Source organism: Puma concolor, chromosome B2, assembly GCF_028749965.1.
Source record: "Puma concolor isolate L17-30 chromosome B2, mPumCon1.1.hap2, whole genome shotgun sequence".
Lineage (NCBI taxonomy): Eukaryota > Metazoa > Chordata > Mammalia > Carnivora > Felidae > Puma > Puma concolor.
Genome location: NC_141671.1, coordinates 8,473,841 through 8,497,283, shown reverse-complemented (window position 1 = coordinate 8,497,283; position 23,443 = coordinate 8,473,841). Strand labels below are relative to the sequence as shown.

At 44.0% G+C, this 23,443-nt stretch overlaps 1 protein-coding gene across 2 annotated transcripts in view; it reads left to right on the top strand.

Annotated features, from left to right (window-relative positions):
* The window catches only part of CDKAL1 (CDKAL1 threonylcarbamoyladenosine tRNA methylthiotransferase), a 705,830-nt gene that overhangs the window by 655,221 nt on the left and 27,166 nt on the right, over positions 1–23,443 (top strand). The gene's annotated exons all lie outside the window — the stretch shown is intronic.

The window sequence follows — 23,443 nt, the reverse complement described above, 5'->3', positions numbered from 1 at the left end:
TCCCCCCCCACCCTTTCCCCACTCTTGCCCTCCTACTCCCCCCTCCTGCTGTGTGCTTTTTCTTGCCTCCACTCGCCTTCCTTCAGTTGTCCTTTCCGTGAAAGCATGACGGCCGTCCTGTAACAGCCCCAGCGCCCCTCACCAGCCGCGGCGGGGATCCTCAAGAATTGTTTCAGCCACACGGGGTGCCCCCCTCCCCACTTCCACTGTTTCCTTCCCCCCAGTCGGGATGCAACCTCCTTCATCTCTTCGGTTCAGAAAGCATAAAAAGCCCTGCAGTGGGGACCAGACCGCACGTGATCTCGTTTACCGTCCTGGTGACCAGTTGGCCAGCGGGGTGGCTGTGGTCTGAAAATCCAGCCTGCGGTTTTTCCATGACGTCCTGCTGGAGGGAGGGAGGAGGAAGCGGGTGTGGTGGTCGCTGACGAGACCGTTCTTCTGTGGACAGGACGAGGCGGGGGGGGGGGGGGGGATTGCTGCAGGAGCAGGTTTGGACGGCAGGAAAGCTCTCACCTTTCCACGTCCTCTCCTCCCGGCCCATACGGCTGCCGTGCGTCTCCCATCGGCCTGGAGTTCAGCCTGGCCTCGTGACTGGCGTTGGCCGTGGCCAAGGCAGTGGGAGCGGAAGGGTTGTGTCTTTGAGGCGGACATGTTGAGTGGCCATGCACTCTTCCCGCCACGAGGGTGATTACAGGCACACGTGTCACGATGAGGTCCCCGAGGGAGTGCAAGGAGCAGGTGTAGACGTGCTAGACAGGTGTAGAACAAGAAAGGAACTTTTGTTGGCTTAAGCCACTGAGACTGGGAGTTGTCAGCATAGCATAACATAGACTGTCCCGATTCAAACAAAAAGTCAGCCACGGGACCTCTGGGTGGCCAACTAAGGCTCACGCCTCTTGAGTTCGAGCCTCCGTCAGACTCCGCGCTGACGGTGTGCGGCCTGCTTGGGAGTCTCTCTGCCTCTCTCTGTGCCCCTCCCCTGTTCGTTCTCTCTCTCTCCAAAGAAAGAAAGAAACTTCAAAAAAAAGTCAGCCACGATAGGACAGTCGACTTGCGGTTTGTAAGCAGAGCTCCTGTTGTGCCTGTTTTCTTTTCATGTTTGCTTTTAGGACCAAAGTCTTTTTTGGGTTTTTTAATGTCATCCCTCCTGCCGAAAAGGAAACTCTGAAGGGATCCGTCTCGGTTCATTCAGGCTGCCGTTAACACCACCGTAGACTGTGCGGCTTTTCACCAGCAGAAATCTATTTCTCCTGATTGTGTAGACGAGGAAGTCCAAGATCAGGGCCCTGGGGCGATTTAGTGTTTCGTGAGGGCTCACTTCCTGCTTCATCGTCTGCTTGTGCACCTCCCACAGAAGGGGTGAGAGAGATCTCCAAGTCTCCCGTTTGTGAGGACTCCACCCTCGGGACCCATTCAGCTCCCAGAGACCCCACCTCTCACCGTCACGCGTTTACATAAAGAAGATTTATTGATCAAGTTTCTTTTCCCTTCCTTCCACTCCCTCTCCCTCTTTCATTCCATCTTCCTTGGTTCATCAAGTGTAAGGTAGCCATTAGGATCATGTAAAATATTCTTTGGTGAAAACTTTGCTCTATGTCTGGGAAAATGTGTCTCAACATCAGATTCCCATATGTCTTTCAGTCAAAACATGCTTTTCTGCCGACTTCAAGCCAGGTTGAAATTTTTAGTCATAAAGAGAGGGTTGGAGTTAGAAATGAAGCTTTAAGAGGTTTTATCATTATAAAACAAACATAGAAGAAAGCAAAGGAAGGGAAAGAGGGAGGGAGGGGAGTGGAGGAAAAGAGAGAGAGAGAGGAAAGAAGAGAGGGAAAAAGATATTCTTAAGATTTGCCTGGCCCCTGAGGCACCCCAGGATATTTTAAATTTTTGAGGGAAACACTGACATCTGTCAGATACTGTGCAAACTACTCAAAATGGTTCAGTTTCAACATTGGAGTGCACACTTTTTGAAGGTGCCATGTTTAAGGCTGGATTTTAGGCAGTTGCTGTGACAAAAAGCAAGTATCAAGTGAAAATGCGGAACAAGAACCGTAGATGATTTTGTTTCAAGGTTTGAGAAGTTGTGCAGTGCCCCATAGATGCACAGCTTCCGTTAAGTAATTATGGTAAGTTTGGAATAAAACAAATATGTATTTCAATATACTTGTATCTTTTCACACAGATTTTGTAAGATAGTAAGACACAAGTATGTACTAAGTTGTTAGTACCTACCTACTTAGTAAAGAGAATGGTTAGCTGTTTCTTTTGGACTAGGGGTGCCATGAGTCAAGAAAGCTTGAGAACCGGGGTGCCTTGGTGCCTCATTCTCTTGTGTCCAACTTCGGCTCAGGTCATGATCTCACGGATCCTGGGTTCGAACCCTGTGTCCGCTCTGTACTGACAGCTCGGAGCCTGGAGTCTGCTTCAGATTCTGTGTCTCCTCCCTCTCTGCCCCTCCACTGCTCATGCTCTGTCTCTCTCTCTCTCTCTCTCTCTCTCTCTCTCTCTCTCTCTCTGTTTCAAAAATGTTAAGAAAAGAAAAGAAAGCTTGAAAACCTCAGCTCTATGGGGCAACCTTTTTGGGATCCATGCCAAATTTATATTTAATCTGGGGTCCTAACTATTTGTCAAAATATTTTTTTCTTAGTTTTTTAATTTATGAATAGCACGTGTTTGATGAATTTGCACTTGCCCTTCCATCGAGCTAGCATTTATGGTGTTGAAACTATAAAATTTGAGTTCAGAAACCATAAAGGAGTCAAGGATCTGAACCAACTAGGTTCAGACCTCAGTACAAATTGGAGGCAGATAGTTTAGGGAAAAAGCGTGAGGTTTTTGACATCAGCAAAAGTTCGGGTTAAGTTGCAGCCAGGTCACTTTCTGAAGCTCATGTAAAATAGGGACACGATCCCACCGCAGGGTCATCGAAAGCTAAAATGGGATCACGTGTATCAAGTAGTATGTCCTTGGCACACACAGTTTTTTTTCCCTTTTCATGATTACTTTAGCCATTTAAACATGCAAACCAATTTTATAAATAGGGCTAGGTGGTTTTCAATTCTGATATTAACTCACGACCACCCAAAAGAATTATATACGGAATAAAAAGATTCTTGCCTCAAGGGACTTAAGCTCTAATTCTAACAAATGCAGCAAAGGAAGAAAAATTCAAAGAAAATGGATCGCAGCTGTATTTGAGGAGATCAAATTAATGAACGGTGTGGGGCACAGATTTGGGTGGCCGATCTGAGATCAAGAAGGAGATTTTCTGTGGCCAAAGATGAAAAGAGCAAGCAGACTAATAGGAGACCTAGAAGTCATACCCTCCCCCACCCTGCCTTGGGGGTAAAAGGAAATGCAGACACTATCATTCTTCATTAGTTTTCTGTCAATTATTTCCTACCAGTACTGTTTCCTGGGGTTCCATAGCCAGAACATCCCAACTGTGTAGAGTTTGAAGCAAAGAGTTTCATTTGGTCTCTTGCAGTCCTCCTGGTTTATGGACATCTGAATGCACTTATGAATATTGATGGGCAAGTGCCCAGAAAAAAAAATATTTATGTAAATATGCATATATATATATGCATGCATATATATATATATATTTAAAATATACATTTAAAAAATACATTTTACATTGTATTTTTAAAACACAATATACATTGTAAAAAATACAACCTTGGATCAAGGTCAGAGAAAACTTGGAATTCAGAAAAACCTAAAGAACTACAAATTTTAACACCTAGGTTTATGTAATCTGCTTTTAATATGCCTACTTAATAACAGTAACTATAGATGTTATTCCAGACTGAGTCCAACATCCAAGCTTTTAACTTGTTTTTACCCCCAATTTCCATAAAAGGGAATAAGACACATGTGGTTTTTTAAACAGAGCAAGAGAATTTCAAATAAATATAAAGCATGTTGTTTAGTTAAGGCTTGTTATACTTAGGTCCAACCTTTGTGAACTAAAGCATACCATCCACATACTGTATGCATAAGTATTGAGGCTACTTACAAACCACAGCTTACTTTTTAAGTTGTGTTATCTCCCTCAGAGTCACTTTAGAATGACTCTGATGGCACTCACTCCTGAATGTAGTTCCTGGTGCTATCTTGTGAGTCTCTGCCCTTGCAGGATGAATTTGCGTGATGCCTTTACTCTTGCAGGTGTGATCTGTTTTGAAATAGCCAGAAGTAATTTAAACATCTGGTGAGTGAAGATTAGATTGAACTAAGTGTATTGGTAGGTGTCCCTGGGAAAATTCTTTTGTGGAACTCGGCCCTCTTAAGAAAATGCCTCGCAGCAGGACTTTCTTCCCTTAAACGCTAGACTTTCCCCTGAACAGCATGAACAAAAAAAAAAAAGTCCAGGAGCAAATGGATTCACAAGTGAATTCTACCAAACGTAAAAAGAATAATTAACACCAGTACTTCTCATCCACTTTAACAAAATGAAAAAGGAAGGAATACTTTCTAACTCATTCTTTGGGGCCAGCATTACCCTGACGGTAGAGCCAAATAAAGAAAAGAAAATTGAAAGCCAATGGCCCTCATGAATATAAATGCAAAAATACTTCACAAAAATACGGAGCAGATCTGCAAGTTGATTTCAATAGCATATTAAAAGGATTGTCTACCATGACCTAGTGGGATTCATCCCAGGAATGCAAGGGTGGTTCAACATAAAATCAATCAACATTACGTATCACACTAATAAAATGAAGGGGGAAAAAAACATTTGATCATCTCAACTGACACAGCAAAAGCATTTGACAAAATCCAGCACCCTTACATGACAAAAACCTCTTAGAAAACTAGGAGTAGAGGGGAAACTCCTCAACATAAAGGATATTTATGAAAACACACAGCCCACACCATACTCAGTGGTGAAAGACTAAAAGTTTTCTCCCTCAGATCAGGAACAAGACAAGGGTGCCTTTTTTCACTGCTGCTATAAAACATTGTGCGAGAGGTTCTAATGAGAGCTATTAGCCAAGAAAAATAAATAAAAGGCATCCAAATTGGAAAGGAAGAGGTAAAACTGTATTTGCAGATGACATGATCCCATGTATACCGAATCCGGAAGAATTCACAAGAAAGCTGTTAGACCTAATAAATTTAGCATAGTTGTAGATTGTAAGATCAACACACACAAATCAGTTGTGTTTCTATACACAGCAGTGAGCCATTTAAAAAGACGTCAGCAAGCAATTCCATTTACGATAACATCTAAAGAATTAAATGCTGAAGAATAAACCTAACAAGGGAGTTAAAAGACTTGCATGCTGAAAACTATAAACCATTGCTGAAAGGAAGTTTTTTTATATCTAAATAAATGTAAAGATATCCCATGTTCACATCTAGAAGACTTAATGTTAAAATATCAACACTACCTAATGCAAGCTACAGATTCAATGTAATTGCTCTCAAAACAGCTCCCCCCCTTTTTGGCAGAAATGGAAAAACCAGCCCTCAAATTCATATGGAATGCAATTGCCAAAACAATCTTGAAAAAGAAAAATAAAATTCAAAGACTAACAAATACTTAATAACTTCAAAACTGACAATATGGCTACAATAATTAAAACAGTATGGTCCTGGCACAAGAACAGACATGCAGATCAATAGAATAGAACAGAAATCCCAGAAAAAAAATTTCACTTATATGGTCAATTGATTTTTGACAAGACCAGTAAAAAAGGACGGTCTTTTCAACAAATGGTATTGGGAAAACTGTATATCCACATACAAAACAATAAAGTTGGACTTTTACCTTACTCCATATATGAAAATTAACTCAAAGGGGCTAAACGACCAACATAAACTTAAGAGCTAAATTTATAAAACCTCTAGAAGACAAAACATTGGGGAAATTCTTCATGACTTTAGATTTGGTAATAATTTCATACGTGTGATACCAAAATACAGGAAACAAAAATAATTTTGGGCTTCATCAAAATTAAGAACTTTGTACATCAAAGGACACAAGAAAGCACAAAGCTATCAAGCTATCAAGAAAGCACAAAGCCTACAGAATGGGAGAGAAAATATTTGCAAATCCTATCTCTGACAAGAGATTAATAGCCAGAATATATATTACTCAACAACCCAAAATTGAACAACCCAATTAAAAGTTGTGTAAAGGACTTGAGTAGACATTTCTCCAAAGAAGATACACACAAGAAGTATGTGTATATGGTCAAGAAGCACATGGCAAGTATGTGGCCAAAAAGCACAGGAAAAGATGCTCAACATGCTAAGACATTAGGACAATGCAAACCCAAATCACAGTGAGTTATTACTTCGTACCTGTTGAGACGGCTGCCATCAAAAGAAATGTTGACGGTGTAGGGAAGTTGGAACCCTTACATGTTATTGGTGACAATGTAAAATGGGTCAGCCACTGTGGAGAATACCGTGGCAGTCCTTCAAGATTGAAACCTGGAACTGCCATATGACTGGCTGTTCTATTCTAGTTACGTACATAATCCAAAAGAACGTAGGGACTCTAACAGGTACCTATATTCCAGTGTTCTTAGCAGCATTATTCACAGTAGTCAAAAGGTAGAAACAACTCAAATTTTCATTGATAGATGAATGCATAAACAAAACGTAGTACACAATGTTACCTGGAAAAGAAGTGAAATCCCGACAACATGCTATAACATGGATGAACCTTGAAAACATTATGCTTAGTGAAATAAGCCAGACACAGAAGGACAAATACTGTGTGATACCACTTCTAGGAGTTACCTAGACTAGACAAGTACGTAGATACAGAAAGGAGAATAGAAGTTGCCAGGAGCTGAGGGGAGGAGGGAAAGAGGGAGTTATTGTTTACTGGGTACAGAGTTTATGTTGGGTATGACGAAACAATTTTGTAAAAAGATAATGGTGATGCTTACATACACAAGCACTGTGGATGTATTTAATGCCACTCAATTATGTACTTAGAAAGGGTTTCAGTGATCAATGTTTTGTTATGCTTATTTTGCCAAATTACAGTATAAAAGTGCACTGTGAATTTGAGAAAGAGTATAGCTAGATATTAAGAAATAAGCTCAGGTTGGGGTGCTTGGGTGGCTCAGTCAGTTAAGCGTCTGACTTAGGCTCGGATCATGATCTCATAGTTTGTGGGTTCGAGTGCCGCATCGGGCTCTGTGCTGACAGCTCAGAGCCTGGAGCCTGCTTCGGATTCTGTGTCTCCCTGTCTCTCTGCCCTTCCCCCACTCGTGCTCTTTCTCTCTCTCTCAAAAATAAAGATTAAAAAATATATTTTTTTTAAGTCTCAGGTCACATTTGTGAAGTTTTTTGATGCCAGTTTTGATGCAGTTCTAAGGAATCTAGACTTTAGCCGATAGTCAAGGAAGAGCCACTCCAGGCTTCTAAACAGACTTGTAAGCATTGCAGGCTCTGAAGAGATGCCTGTTTGGAAAGATACGCGTTGACAGCGTGGAGGACAGTTGGCTCTCCTGTTGATGCTCCAACCAGTGGGTTCTTCTGGTACCATATACGGACATTTTTGGAAATGCACAATGGAATAACCACTTTTTCAGGACCACGAAGCAAGGCTTCACCTTGAGTTTTTCATCTGCTGCTAAGCCACTATACTTGTCCATTTCCAGGAGAACTGAGAGCCGACCTCAGCTTAGTCAGCGGGTGGTGGTTCTTGTCACCGCTGTCACTGACACGGGTATTGCTGATACCAGGGGTTGGTTGGTCTTATGCCTGTTGCTCTAACACATACCGCATAACCAGATGTGGGGAGCCCATCGTTATTTTAACAAAGAAAATGCCTCAATAAGAGGCAGCCCCCTATCTTTGTAGTGCAGCATCTTTGAACCTTAATCTTTGCTTTGGCATTTTCACGTCGAATAGCTTCCGGGGTCCCAGCGACCGTATATCCTCCAGCACCTGCTACCTTCCCTGTATATCTGCTGTGATTCAAGTGAGTGACTCCAGCTTTCTGGTTTTGATCTTCTGCATCTCAGATCCTGTTAATACTCCTGTTTAGTTAAGGATTCATATGCTCTCTTCTCGATAAATTTATGTGAATACTTAACCCAAAAGCCACCTGTGGTAACCATCTCAGGCTGTGATGCTTAGAGAACAAATATTCCTGGCTTTTTGTCTTCTTTTGTTTGTTTGTGTTTTTGTTTTTAGCCAGGGTGACTTCTGCAGCCCTACTTGGTGTCATTTGAGATATAAGAGAAGGGCTTCTGCTGCCCACAGACACCAAGTCCTGGCCCACTACCCTCAGTTCCAACCTTCACAGGAAAAGGCTAAGTTCCTGATTATTGGCCCACTGCCATATTAATTTTTTTTTTCAACATTTATTTATTTTTGGGACAGAGAGAGACAGAGCATGAACGGGGGAGGGGCAGAGAGAGAGGGAGACACAGAATCGGAAACAGGCTCCAGGCTCTGAGCCATCAGCCCAGAGCCCGACGCGGGGCTCGAACTCACGGACCGCGAGATCGTGACCTGGCTGAAGTCGGACGCTTAACCGACTGCGCCACCCAGGTGCCCCGGCCCACTGCCATATTAAAACGTGTCACATCTATGAGACCAGAAAAACTGGACTATAATTTGGTCTCCGCTCCCTGTTTTGGGTGTGAGTAAACCAGCCCACAGCCCAGTCTCTCTCCCAGGAAACAGTGGTGAATAGTCAATATCCTGTCTCATTTGGTTACAAGAGTGAAATCAGAAGTCAAATGGAAAATGAACCAAGAGACGGAGCTTATAAAGTCTGGGTCCCATCCAGTGGGAGTAAAGGATCTTTTGAAATTTACTTTTAAATTTTTACCTGGAGAGACATTCAGGATAGGTTGGATTTTGTCTCATTTAAGAGCATGATCTTCAAACCTTCGAAGGAACGTCTGTTGTGTCTGTCGTCCTTGACCACTTCCCACCTTTCCTGTTTTTATATCTTTTTTTGTGTCTGACTCTCCAATAGTTTTTCTTCTCAGACATTCCTTCTGTGTGTAAGATCTCTAACCTCATCTGCTCAGAACAAGATTCTAAAGTCTCCAATTAAGTTCCCTCTTCTCTCTTTCCCTCTTAACACAACACCCTCCAAGATGTTTGAAGTTAGAAAGGTCAAAAGTTCCAAAGCAGTCTTACAAAAGGCAGAAATTGGTCAGATGGCAGTCTAAAAAAATGTAATCTCATCAAACCAGATTGCCTCGGGCAATCAGAATTATACAAGCTACAAGAAAATTCAGTAGCTAAAAATGCTGCATTTCAGGTTGAAGAATATCTTTAATGCCTTTAGACACGTAAATCAAAAGGCAAGTTAGGGGGTGGGGGGGAAGCAATTTAACACCAGCTTTTCCTCATGCTGTGTGGCAGTCAGCCTGTCTATCTGGGGAGCTGTGGTAACTTCAATTAATATTAAAAGCAAAACCTGTGGCAACCCAACACTAAAGTCACAAATGTCAACTCCTAGAAACTCACTGCTGGCTGCCTTCTGGTAATCAATCTTAAACAGCCTCTGTTTCTCCCCAGTGTGGCAGACAATTTAAACTTTCGTACAGAAATACTTGAAATTTGAGTTGAGATTTAAGTAGGTTACATGGAAAGACTGCTCTTTCTCAGCGCTTGACAGAAGGGGATCAGTGTGTTTCTCTCTGCTTCACTGAGGACCTGGTTTTGCCTGAAATTGCCAGCGTGGAGAACCCTACAGATCAGCCTAGAATAAGGGCAAGAGGGGCTCATGGAAAGCATAGAGTTTGAAAAGACCCACTTACTTTATAGATGGAGACACTGAGGTTAGGAGGAGTTAAGTGACTTTGTCTGAGGCCATCTCTCTAGTTTGGAACTTTTCTAAACTGGCTTCCCAAGTGATGTGTTTGGTGAAGAGATGCTTTGGGGTGGAACTCTGGACTTACCTGTGTCCAGAAATGTGTCATCACTGAGTGCGTGTCTTAAGGCTCCCGTCACAGCTAAGAATATCTCTGCAGCCCAGTGCCAGCTTGGGTCAGAGGTGTCCCCTGCACCTGTCTCCATCCCCTGAGCTCTTAGTCCCAGTCCCAGAGAGAAGGCAGCAGGAAGAGGTTGGGGGTGGGAGTCTGGGGGCACTGTGTGTGCACTGACCTAGACTGACTTTTGTTTCTCCACTGGAATGGGGTTATGAAAAGTTGAGTTACAGAAAGAAGCTTGAGTGGAATTTATAAGAAGGAATCCATACCCATCATACTGAGTTTATAGACTTCTTGTTACAACTGTGTTGTATTCTATAATATATGGATCATTATCCTTGATTTCCGGAACCAGATCTGAAATCTCTGCCTTCTCTTCTCTGGAGCAGTGCAGACCTTCACCTTTTCCTCCTAAGACTGACCCAGGGGCGCTGTTTACTCTCTACCAGGTTTGGTAGCTTTGATTGGGCTGGATTTTCTACCGCAGCCTGTGACTGTTCAGTGCACACAGGTTATTGGCCATCCACTAGAGTCACTTACAGCCCAAGGTCCCAGAACGACCCAGTGCTCCAGCAGCTGGCTATGTCACTCCACGACTCTGTTACCATAAGCGCCTCCTTTCATTGTGCATGACTTTAAGAGAGAAAACATGCTAACTCATCCTCTACCAGTAGGGAAATTTCTCGACTCTTGGTAGTTGGGTTTAAGATTTATGGCCTTTGTGACTGGAGCTAGGCAGCACTCTCTGAGGCAATGAGACAATGAGTCTAAGCCATAGGAGCTGGATTTTGTGTTCTACTATTGGAACAGGAACAGGAAGCCAATGCAAAAATCCAGGAATGGACACGGTAGGAGGACCTGGAATGGAACAGAAATAAGGAGATGGGTCCCGGGTGACCACTTGGGAAGAAGCTGAAGTCACTGTAGTTTGCCATTATTGGTTTTAGAAATCTCGTTCAAGGGTCGGTTGGCACAAGAGTCAAGGCAAACAGAAGTAGCAGCCAAAAACACTTTTGATGTCTGTAGCCATAATATTACGAGTGACAGCCTCCTCTTCCTCACCTCTTCATCATCATGGCTGCCATTTATATAGAGCCAGGTCCCTTCCCAAGCACTGTAAATATGTTAGCATATGTAACACCTTATGGCCACTCTGAAGAAGGAATGATTATTCTAGATGGGGAAACTGAGGCACAGAGAGGTGACCCGTCAAGGTCACTAGCTGGCAGGTGGCAGAGCCAGGGTTATAAACCAGGCAGTCTGGTTCTAGAGTCCTGTTCTTAACCAGTGCACTTTACCGCTCTCAGGCTAGAGTCTGTGGGCCTGCAGTGTACCTTAGCTGGTGTCACAGAAGGGGGTGGGCAGGGCACCGGCAGACGTGCTGAGACCATGAACACAGGTAGCTAAGCTTTAGGAGATGCTTAAGGCAATGTGAGGACACTGGGAGAAGAAGAATCCCTTCCAGAAGTGGGATGGAGACTTCTCAAGGGGAAGACACCTTGGCATGTGGTTGGCGAGTACTTAACTGTGTGCCAAGCAACTGTGCTTAGCACTGGGATGAAAGAAGCGAACAGGACAGACACCGTCCCTACCTTTGGGAAGCTCGGAGGCAGTTGTAATCCAGCTACTCGAGGTAGAAAATACAGGGAATTGTCTGAGCCCAGGAGGGACATCGAACCCAGACTGGGGAGGTCCACAAAGGCTTTCTCTAGGAAGGGTGAGCCCCGTAAAGATGGAGGCAAAGGATGCTAAGTACATTGAAAGGGCACGGGCAGGTGCCAGGTGGGACAAGCAAGGAGTAGAAAGCAGATTGCTGCCAAGGAGTTGATTTAGCCAGGCAGAGAGGTGGGTGGAGATGTGACTGGGGCGGGGTCGTCTTTAAGAGAAGGACCTTCCAAGGGCAGGTTTTCTCTGATCGGAAAAGTGAAATCTAATACTTGATATCTGCCCTAAAAATCATCAAATGAAGACAAGTGAAGCCTTCACGTGAGTTTTCTGTCATGACTTAAACAGAAAAGCGGGGCGCCTGGGTGGTTCAGTTTGTAAGCGTCCAGCTCTTGATTTCAGCTCAGGCCGTGATCTCACGGTTCATGAGCTTGAGCCCCTTGTCCAGCTCTGTGCCGACAGCTCAGAGCCTGCTTTGGGATCCTCTCTCTCCCTCTCTCTTCCACTCCCCTGCTTGCACATGCACACACACCCTTTCAAAATAAATAAATTTTTAAAAAACAAAGGAAACAAAAGCAATGCCACAAACTGTGTCTCTTTCCCTATAAACAGTTATGTTCAGCCCCTTGTTTTTCCTCTCTGACCGTCAGTAGCAAAAAAATTAATTTCAGAACCACTTAGGATACTTCAGAACCTCCCCCGTCTTCAGAGGTGGCAGAGAACAAGTCCTTCCCTTTGCAGATAATTTTCTCTGCCTCTCAGTGTCTTGTAATCAGATGCGGTGGCTCCAAATTTTCTTTATTCCAAACATAGCCAGGAAGCAATTTCTCAGACAGTTTAACTTTGATAGCAGGTAATTTTAATCCATTGCGAACATCAACCTGACACGGACTTGCTATCTTCATTACTTTAATTACTCTTTTGGGCCACTCCCCACCCCATCCATTCTTTCCAGGAAGGAGTGAATAGAAATTGGCAGCTTTCCTCTTACCGTGCCGTTTGGACCAGATTATTTTTTGCTTCACGATGACATCATTTGGCTGCATACCTTAAGTAATGAAATTTGTTTGTGAAACTCTTTATCGTAACCAAAAGAAGAGAAAAAGTTACCTTTTTTGATGGGAGGTCACCCACCCCTGTCACACCGCTGTCTGTGCTGTTCTGAACAGCTGACAGTTGCTGTTAATTTACTTTCGCTCCCCAGTTCGACTTCCCATATGGAAAGCTGGAGTGATTTTTGAATAACAGCAAGTAATATCTGATGTGGCAGCGACTGGCAACTCTGACATTGAGCTCGGCTGTGGCCATTACCCAGGATTCCTCGCTTCTCCTGGAGAAGCAATTACAATTTCACAGGCTGGAATTAAAACTCCCCGTGGTATATGCAGTAGGGCACCCACACTGTCAAAGTGATTTCAGGCTGCTAATCTCCTGCCGGGGTGCGAGTGGAAATAGAGTTCCTCCTCATGGAAACGGAAGTCCGACAACTTTAAAACTTGGAATCTTTGATATGTTTGAATCTGCACTGAGGCCGGTGGGCACAGCCCCCTCCCAGCAGAACTGGTTATAGATTGCGGAAGATGGGCGTTTTCATCAGGATGGAGCTGAAGCTCAGGGTTCCGGGGAAGAAGAAGCCGTGCTCAGCCTGGAAACGAAAGTCATGGAAATGGGCCCCAGCCCCTGTATGGCTCAAATAAGAAGGGAAGGAAGGAGGGGACAAGTTCTGATCTCTAACCCGGGGAAGGACACCGGGCAGGTGCACGTTATGGCCGCTCCCTGGAAGGTCTTCTCAGAGGTCAGAGGGAACACCCCCGGCTGTGCAAGGAGGAACTAGGGAGTAGTGTTTTTTAAGTAAGCCCAACATGGTGTTTGAACTCACAACCCCAAGATCAAGAGTCACATGCTCTACCAACCCAGCCAGCTGGGCGCCCTGAGAGTTAGAACTTTTTCGGTAGAGCTTTGGCCATTAGACCTGGGTTCAGATCCTGGCTTCTCTTACCATGTGATCTGACACAAGGGTGTTTAACCTCATGGACACAACTCCCTTCTGTTCAGTGGCACTCATGATACCCATCTCTCAGGGTTGTGAGGGGCCAGATGTGAAAAAGCTCTTTACAGTGGCCTATCCTTAGTGGACGCTGAATAAGGCATTAGCTGTCATCAGCCAACAAAAAGCTGTGTCCAATCTAGAACCCTCAGGAGTTTGTCCCAGCCTAGTACCCATGGCAGAATTGTTTATTCAGTACTTTGCCTCCAGTCAATTACTTTGCAAACTTAAATTTGTGTTTTATTTATTTATGTATTTATCTATTTTATTTATTTATTTTTTTAACGTTTATTTATTTTTGAGACAGAGACAGAGCATGAACAGGGGAGGGGCAGAGAGAGAGGGAGACACAGAATCCGAAGCAGGCTCCAGGCTCTGAGCTGTCGGCACAGAGCCCGACGTGGGGCTCGAACTCACGGACCGTGAAGATCATGACCTGAGCCAAAGTCAGACGCTTAACTGACCGAGCCACCCAGGCGCCCCTATGTATCGATTTTAAAGGAAAGTTTTTAGGGGCACCTGGCTGGCACAGTCCTACCAGAGCAGGCAACTGTTGATCTCACGGGTCGTGAGTTCGAGTCCAGTGTTAGGCTCTGCAATGACAGTGTGGAGCCTGCTTGGGATTCTCTGGCTCCCTCTCTCTGTGCCCCTCCCCCACTCTAATTAAATAAATAAATGCATTTTAGAAAAGCGGAAAACCTATTTCACCAGCCATACAAACGTGGTTACCACTTAAAACAATGAAAAATAACAAGTGTCCAAATCTACTTAGCATTGCTTGACGAAGCCTCTGGAGTGAGGTTCCAGCGGTCAGTTAAAAAGACAAAACAAAACAAAACAAAGAAGAGGAGACAAACGAGGGAGAAGTGTTAAGGCCACAGCTGTCCAGGTTAAGGTTTCCTCACCAGCTGCCCCACCCCGCCCAACCCCCACCATACTTAGGGACCTGGTCCGTGTCTTAGGCCACTTGTCCTGTTTCCTGTAGCCTCACTCTCACATTTGAAAATGGAGAAGCACCCAACAGAGAAGTGCATCGACCCCTCTGAGTTTTTCTTTCATTTCATTCTCTGCACCCTGACATGAGTTTACAAGTGAAAACACAAGGGTGAAGCTCATTTTCTTTGTTTCTGGTGAAGAAATGTGTGACCCCCACGAATGAGAGTTGGTAGTCATCCATTCGCACCCATTTCACCCCTGAATTTCTCGGTGGTTGGAGACCTTGATGGGGCACAGCCGGTGGAGGTTCCACCCCGGGCCCGGTGTCCTTCCCTCCTTCGCGAGTGCCCAGCTTTGCGATACAGGAACATGGAAGCTTCTCGTTCATTTTCATCTTGTTACTTTTGATCTGGCCGGTTTGGGAGAGGAAAATCGTGAAGCGGGGCTTTTGTCTACATCCACTAAATGACACCGTGTGAGTTTATCAGCTTCTAGTCTCCTCTTATGAAAGAGTTCTGCTAAGTGTTCCCTACTCGGCACACGTCCAGCCCGGGAATGAGGAGACCTGTTTCAGACTCCATTTTTAACACTCTAATGAAATGATCGTCAACAGGCAGAAATCCAAGGCTAGCCTGAGGCACGCCACATCAGTATTCCTGGGACAGGAGCGGATTCAGATGCTGAGGAATTTGAATATCTCCTGCAGCCTCTCTCTCTTGCCCACGCTGTCACCTCTCGGAATGTTCTGGCAGCTCACGCACCCCAGGTTCCCACCAAGGCCGACCCCTCGGAAAGTACCATCTGCTCATTCTCCATTGTACCATCCACGGTCTGACCCCAAAGTGAATCCAGGAGGAGAGCATCATGGAAAGGGATGAAAGTACTTATGACATTGAATAAAAATTAGTTTTAGGAAGGAAAAGAAAGGTTAATAAAGTTGTCCGCAGGAAGGCGTACAGAGACAAACAAGTTGCTGAGATGAAGGAGGAAATGGAATGTAGTCCTTGGATTCATCTTTTACGTGTGGAATGATCACTTTACCATCCGGTGGTGTCTTGGGCCAGTGGTTTCAGTAAGTGGAGAGGTAGGACACCTTTTATGTTTCAACTTGTTTTTTTCTTTTTTACTAACCTAGTGTCAAATTACTCTCCAGACTTCGGAGAAGACTTATTTATGTCAAGGAAGGCATTTATGCTGACAGTTATCGCCACCCTACTCCACGATCTGACAGATCTAATTGTCAACCAGAATAATGATGTCAGTGATAATCTATAATGTATTAGAATTCAGTCTGATTCCGGGGATTTAATTCAATTAGGCCCCAACAGGAGTTTTTCCTAAGTAAGGACTCTAGACCTGAGTTAATATAATCACATGAAAAATTCCCCTGTAAGGAATCAAAGAAGCTAATTTCAGTAAAATGTTGTGTAGGCTTATAAAATATAGTGTCCTCTAAATGCTAAGGGTCATTTATTACATTTTCCCTTGATCACACGTCATTTCTGTTGGTCATGGAGAAAATGGCTAAATGTAGAGCTCCAGTTCGCTCGCTGATGTTTCCAGGAGGTCGTGCAAGGGACCCTGACTTTGCCCTTCAAAATCCTTCCTCCTGATGGTTAGAATTCCACCTTGCGTTTTTAAATTGAGGTGAAAGTCACATAACACAACATTAACCATTTTAACGTCAACGTTTCAGTGGCGTTTACTGCATCCACAATGCTCTACGACCACTGCTTCTATTTCCAAAACTTTTCCATCACGGAAACTGTACCCCTTACGCATGATCTCTTCCTTCTCCCTTCCCCCAGCCCTGGGAACCTCTGTCCTACCTTCAGTCTCTATGACTTTGCCCACTCTGCACACCTCATGGAGGTGGAACCATGCAACATTTCTCCTTTTTTTGTCTGGCTTATTTCACCTGGAATAATGATTGTACCATGTATCAGAACTTCATAACTTGTACGGCTGAATAATATTCGTGTCCGTGTGTGTGTGTGTGTGTGTGTGTGTGTGTGTGTGTGTACCACATTTTATTTATCCCTGTATTCCACTCATCTGATGGATATTTGGGCTGTTTCTCTCTTTTGGCCACTGTGGCTAGTGCTGCTAAGAACGTGCCTGTACATGTATTTGCTTGAGTCTCTGTTTTCAGTGCTTCGGGGTATGTACATAGAGCGGAATCACTGGGTCATTTGGTAATTCTATGTTTAACTTTTTGAGGAGCCACCAAACTGTTTTCCTACAAGTCCATCTTTGGCAACTCACTCCGTTGGATTATGCATTCCTGTTTCCTTAGATCTTTTTAACAATTTACTATATAAATCTCCAAACATATTTGCAAGTTTGGAGTACAACAAATCTCATGTACCTATTACCCATCTTCAGTAACCATCGGCCATGCGACCATACCTGTTTTTGGTCTATTTTCCCTACCTGCTGCCTCACTTTTAAATTTTTGTCAGAGAATTTTATTTTATTTTTTTTTTAATTTTTTTAACATTTATTTATTTTTTGAGAGACAGAGGGAGAGAGCACGAGCAGGGGAGGGGCAGAGAGACAGGGAGACGCAGAATCCGAAGCAGGCTCCAGGCTCTGAGCTGTCAGCACAGAGCCCGACGCGGGGCTCGAACTCACGGACTGTGAGATCATGACCTGAGCCGAAGTCAGTCGCTCAACAGACTGAGCCACCCAGGCGCCCCTTGTCAGAGAATTTTAAAACAAATACTAGACATCATGTAATGTGTCCCCCAAAACTTAAGTATACTCCTAAAACTAGGGAGGGATATCTTCTTACATAACCGCAATAAAACTTACACCAATTCTTTAATATCAACCAATACATAGTCTATATGTCCCCCATAGTCTTAAGATACTGGGTTACTTCTGACTTACTTGAATCAGGAGCCAAACAAGATTCACTGTATTTGATTCATTTATGTCTGAAATGTCCTTTAAGTTGATGTTGATCTCTTCCCTTTTTACCTATGTCACTGACTTGTGAAAGAAACCAGGCTTGGTATCTTATGGAATGTCCCCATTTGAAATGGACTAATTTCTGGGGCACCTGGGTGGCTCAGTCGGTTAGGCGTCCGACTTCGACTCAGGTCATGATCTCAATGCTTGCGGGTTCAAGCCCCGCGTCGGGCTCTGTGCTGACGGCTTGGAGCCTGGAGCCCGCTTCAGATTCTGTGTCTTCCCCTCTTTCTGCCCTCCCCCGCTCACGCTCTGTCTCTTTCTGTCTCTCAGTAATGAGTGTTTAAAAAATTTTTTTTAAATGTTTATGAAATGGACTAATTTCTTCCTTGTGGTGGTGTTTACATCCTCTCGCAAAGTAAACATTCTATTTCTGCAGTAATGGCATAGTGGGTTCATGAATAATTCATGAGTTCTGGAAACTGAGTCAATATGAGTGTGACCCCACCACCGGCCCTCCTCTCACACCTCACACCTCCAACAGCACCAAGGGAAGTGGGTTCTCGTCGCTGAGGAAGACTTACTATTAAATATGTCTGTTACTAAATATGGCACACATTTAATATAAAAATGCCTGAAGACATTTATATCAGAATAACCAAAGGAAGACAATAGCCCTGTATCACAGATCAATCGCAGTAGACTCACAGAAGACGCCCAGTGGTCCCTGTAGCCTGTTTAGTAATTCTATGAGAAGTCTCTTATGCTAGGACGAAACAACAAATCCCAAAGGAAAGATATTGGAAAATGTGGAAATGCTCTGCAGAACAGCCAGTGTTCTCTCAGCCCTCCACAATTTTCTCCAGAATGTGCACCCTTTGAGCAGTTACAGGACAAATCATTCTGTCATCTGCACACTGTGTGAAAAAATGTAAAAATCAAAAGAGAAGGAAATATGTAGAACACGACACCCACAAACGATAAACGCTGTCAAGGAAAAAATACATATCCAAACTGGGAAGTCCAGTAGAAGTTCTTGTAGCAAGCCATGACTTAGTAGACACCCCTGACTGGCTCTCCTGCCCCTGTACGCCATGAAACAGCTCTGGGAGCTTCTGCGTAGCATGCCGGGACCTCTGCCCCCAAGAGGCACATGGGTTGTTCCCAAAATGACATTTTACTTGTTATAGCTCTGTAATTTATTAATGCATATATGCATTAATTAATATATTAATTATATGCATAATATATGCATATTATGAAAGTGAAATGTGAGTTGGAAAAGAAGGAGACGTGTAGTCATGATTTTGTTGGAGACTAAGTTGAAAGTTTTGGAAAGCCGTGATATAGGTGAGTGACGGAATGTCTCGGTGATTGACAGAAATGGTGAGCAAGATACCTGTAATAGTGTAAAAAAACGTGCAAGGGCAGGAGGACCTTCCACCCAGATTTCTTTACCACCAGGGACCAAAATTCTCACTCCTCTTTAAAGAAACAAAAACGGGGGCGCCTGGGGCGCTCAGTCGGTTGAGCATCCATGTGTTGATTTCAGCTCAGTCATGGCCTCACAGTTGGTGGGATGGAACCCATCATTGGACAGTGGGGAATGTGCTGACAATGTGGAGCCTTCTTGGGATTGTCTCTCTCCCTCTCTCTCCCTCCCTCTCTCTCTCTGCCCCTCCGTTGTGCTCCTCTCAAAATAAATAAAAGAAACAGAAGCTGGAAATTGAAGGTGGTGCTTATATATGTGGTTTATACAAGAAAGATGATTCCAGTCAGTAGTCTCATGACCGAGGAAAATGCTCTGGCTATTTTAAAGTCATTTTTTTTTTTTTTACCTCAACTTTAACAATTAGCACATAACTGATGGAGTGCGAGTGGAGTGTGCTTCTATAATGCTTCCCTAGATGAACCAGAAGTAAGCACCCAGCATTCCTTGCTCTGAGGCAACGTTAAGGTACCCACAAGTTCATTATCCAATAAAATGGTTAAACTCAGGTCCCCTGCCGGCCTGCCAAGCATTGATTTCCTCGCCTTGCAGGGTGTAGGGTAGGCCTGGGATAGAAGTGTGGGCTTACGTGGCTGCTTCATGCCGCCCATGTGCTGTGCCAATATTATAATTTTGTCTGTTTCTGTCATCTTTGCGTGTGTTGGTGTCAGATCGATCAGAAGGCCCTGGAGAGGGTGCTGAATCGACATGTGATGGACCAAAGTTGCTAACTAATTTTCGCTCTCATTCCCCATGAAAATAAATAGTAATCAATAGGCGGGTTATGTTAATCAGTGTGGACAACGGATGCTTCATTTTGGACGTTGGTATATATTCAGTGTTCTTGTCTGAGTGTTTGTAACTAGCAAGGGTAAGCAGTCAGTGGTCTGGGGGAGTTTTACATCTTTATGTCCATGTCCCAATAGTGGAAAAGTTAGCATTGTAACATATTCTGTTGACCTTTGAACAATGAGGGAGTCAGGGGGACCGACCTCCCACATAGTTGAAAATTGGGTACAACTTTTAAGTCCCCAAAGACTTAACTGCTAATAGACTCCTGTTGACCAGAAGCCTTACTGATAACATAGGTAGTAGATTAATACATATTTTGTATGTTATTTATCTTAGATATTGTATTCTTAAAGTAAGTTAGAGAAAAGAAAATGTTACTACGAAAATCATAGGGAAGAGAAAATACATTTATAATGTCGTACTGTATCTATTGAAAAAAAATCCGTGTATGAGTGGATCCACGCAGTTCAAACCTGTGTTGCTCAAGGGTCATATTTTATTATTTGGAGTATCTTAACAAAACCATATTCATTATTACAAAGCTATGGTGTTAATTGCCTAGCAACTATTGTTCCTTCCTTAATTTATTAACTCATTGCCTCATCCCAAATTACCCACTCAAATAATTTTACTTAGCAAACACTAATCTTATTTTTCTTCTTCCGTGAATGCATGCAGTATTTGAGCTCATGACAGCTTTAAAATATCTTTGGGGATGACTTTCAAATTACCAGTGGAGATTTGCTTTGAATTGCGATTCACTTGCCTAGGCAGAAAATTTATTTTGATAAGCTCTTAAGATTAATCAGATTCTCTAAAGTAAGTTTCCTTGGACATCAGAATTTATATTTTAGAGTCATATAGAAAAAGACGTAGGTTGGCATTTGCTATTACTGTCTAACCATGAATTTTTGAGAAGTACTTCTACCTACGTCCTAAAAGGATCTGGGGTTCTGGGGTCTTCACAATCCTCCAGGCATTTTCAAAATAGTGGACTTACTTCTTCTGTTCGTCACTAACTTCTTCCTAAGACTCTTCAATATCAGCACATTTCTGATGTCACGAGCCACAAAACACTAATGAAGGGAAAACGAGGCTGTCCGTTCACTGCCCATTCACATGAGGAAAACACAGGAGAGCGAGACCCAGGCTCACTGTCATCCAAAAAGACACGCCAGGACGGTCCCCTCACCACTGTGAGCCTCTCCCTTCTCCCCACGTTGTCACTGACTGCAGCTGGCCATCTTGTCAGAAAGGATTAGAGAAAAGGAAAGGATTGGAGATAAAGAGGGGAAAAGGAAAATATTGGAATTTGGGGGGGGGGGACGGATTCCAGTTCACTGTTTAATTTCAATAATTGCTTTTGGAATTTGGAGTAACACACGGCAAGAGTAGAAGAGAGTATCTTAATGTGTCTCAGTCCTCACGATTAATCAAAAGGAAGAAAGAGACCTACATAAGCTTTTTCATTTTCCCATGCACGAGTGTAGGCACTTTGCAGGAGTCTTTTCACTGAACATAATCGATCATCTTTAGGGTTATCAAAATTTGGAAATCGTTCACTACACAGAGTTGAGACCAGAACTACTAATATTGAAACCACGAAAAATGAAAGATGGCCACATTTTCTTTACAGAGACCGGTGAGCCGGGAGTGGCGACGGCCGTCATGCTGCGGGAGCACCTCGAGAGTCCAGGCCGGGTTAGGTGCAGGGGAGACAGTGGCACTCGCTGCTCAAGGGTGATGCTCCGTGGCCGAGAGCCCTTTGACCCTGAATCCAGCTCCGCTGTTTGCTGCCAGCCCGACCTACGGTGCGGGCCTCTCCTTCTCAGACCCTGTTTCCTCTGCACATGGGGATGGTTGTAATGTAACCTTCTTAGGACACTTGTGAGAGGCAGAAGGCGCTAGTGTGTCCCACGCACTTGGCACAGAGCTTGGCATATAGTAAGTGCTCAGTAAAGCTGCCTGTGTGGTCTCTTCAGGGGAGGGTAAAGCTTCTGCATGGGGACGGGGGCAGAACCCAGTCCCCACTGATGCAGGGTTCTTCTCACCCCCCGGGACAGCAGCCCGGGGCCTGGAGTCCCGTGTGCTCCTCTCTGGTTACTGTGCAGGTTGGCTAGCTGACAGGAGGCTTGATAAAGCCCAGAGAAGAAACCTACAGTGGAGAGGAATTCCCATTACTCCATAATGTAACACTACTGTTTCCAAAGGGCCCATAGGTAACGAATCAGGCCGACTACACAGGCCGGATAACAAGACTGTCTTAAGCCAACTTCACCACCTAGTGGCCAGCGCAAGAAGTTGTTTAAAAACTGTTCTGCCTTGAAATGTCCCCCCAAGGAAGGGTTCCTGTCCCCCTTCCTGACATACCTATAATTTCTCCTTCCTTTCTTCCATTTGATGGCATCTGTTATGTGCTAAGCTCTGCTAAGTCATGAGGATGTGATGCAAAAGAGGCCTAGTTTCATCCTCAAGGAGCTAATAGCCTTCAGCGGAAAAGAAACCCACGTAAACGTACCATTGCGGGGGTGGGGACGGGGTAGAGAAATGTTCTGTGTTCAAAATGCGTTCAAAGTGCGTATGTGTTCAAAGTTCAACAATAGTTTCACTTTGTTTTAAATATAATGTACACATATTTTGGAAAAGTATATATATAATATATATATGTGATATATATTATAATTATCTATAAATATATTTGATATAAATACACATTTCATGTATATAATATACATATAAAAATGCATATTTCATATATTATATATTATGTATATATTATATATAAAGATCTTTCCAGAATCCTCTATGACTTCCACTTAAATCTCATTAGTCACAGATACATCACACATCTGCTCATAGTTTCTAGAAGCTGAGGAATGCAGGGTTTTAAGTTGGGCATACTGTCACCAGAGCAACACCGGTGTTCTGTTAGCAAAGAAACGGCATTGAGGCTCCTGGGTGGCTCAGTCAGTTAAGCGTCCGATCTCACGGATCCCTCAGGTCACGATCTCACGGTTCATGAGTTCCAGCCCCGCGTGAGGCACTGTGCTGACACAGCTAAAGCCTGGAGCCTGCTTCAGATTCAATCTCCATCTCTCTCTGCCCCTTCCCCACTCATGCTCTGTCTCTCTCTCAAATATAAATAAAACATTAAAAAATATTGTTTTTTAAATAAAGAAAGGGAGGGAATGTGGCGGTCATACAGGCAGCCGGCCGTGGATGCCAGCAATGTGCTCGCCGTGAGTCCCGTAGATCACCCAGGAGAATTCTTCCCATTTTGCGGTATTCCTTCATGTGTCTCTGTCTCGATCTGCATCATCTCCATCGTCCTTGTTTGATCCCATTCCTCAGGGCTGCCCCTGGGGAAGAGCTGTGTCCCTGAGCATCTCCCGGGGCACTGTGGCCACTGCCAGGTCCCATGCCAGACCCCTCACATCAGAACCCCTAGCCCTCGACCTTGGCTGCACTCCGAACCACTGAGAAGATTTAAGAACTATCGATACCTGATGCGCCTCCTGAGAAAATAGGTTATTGGTCTGGCGTGCCACCCGGGCACTGGGAGTTTGCAAAGCTCCCCAGATGCTCCCAGCGTGCAGCCAGCACTGGGAACCACTACATGAGGGCAGCTTCCTTTTTTAGGGGAACAGGGGGGTTGGGACAGAGCCACTGTGGGCTGCC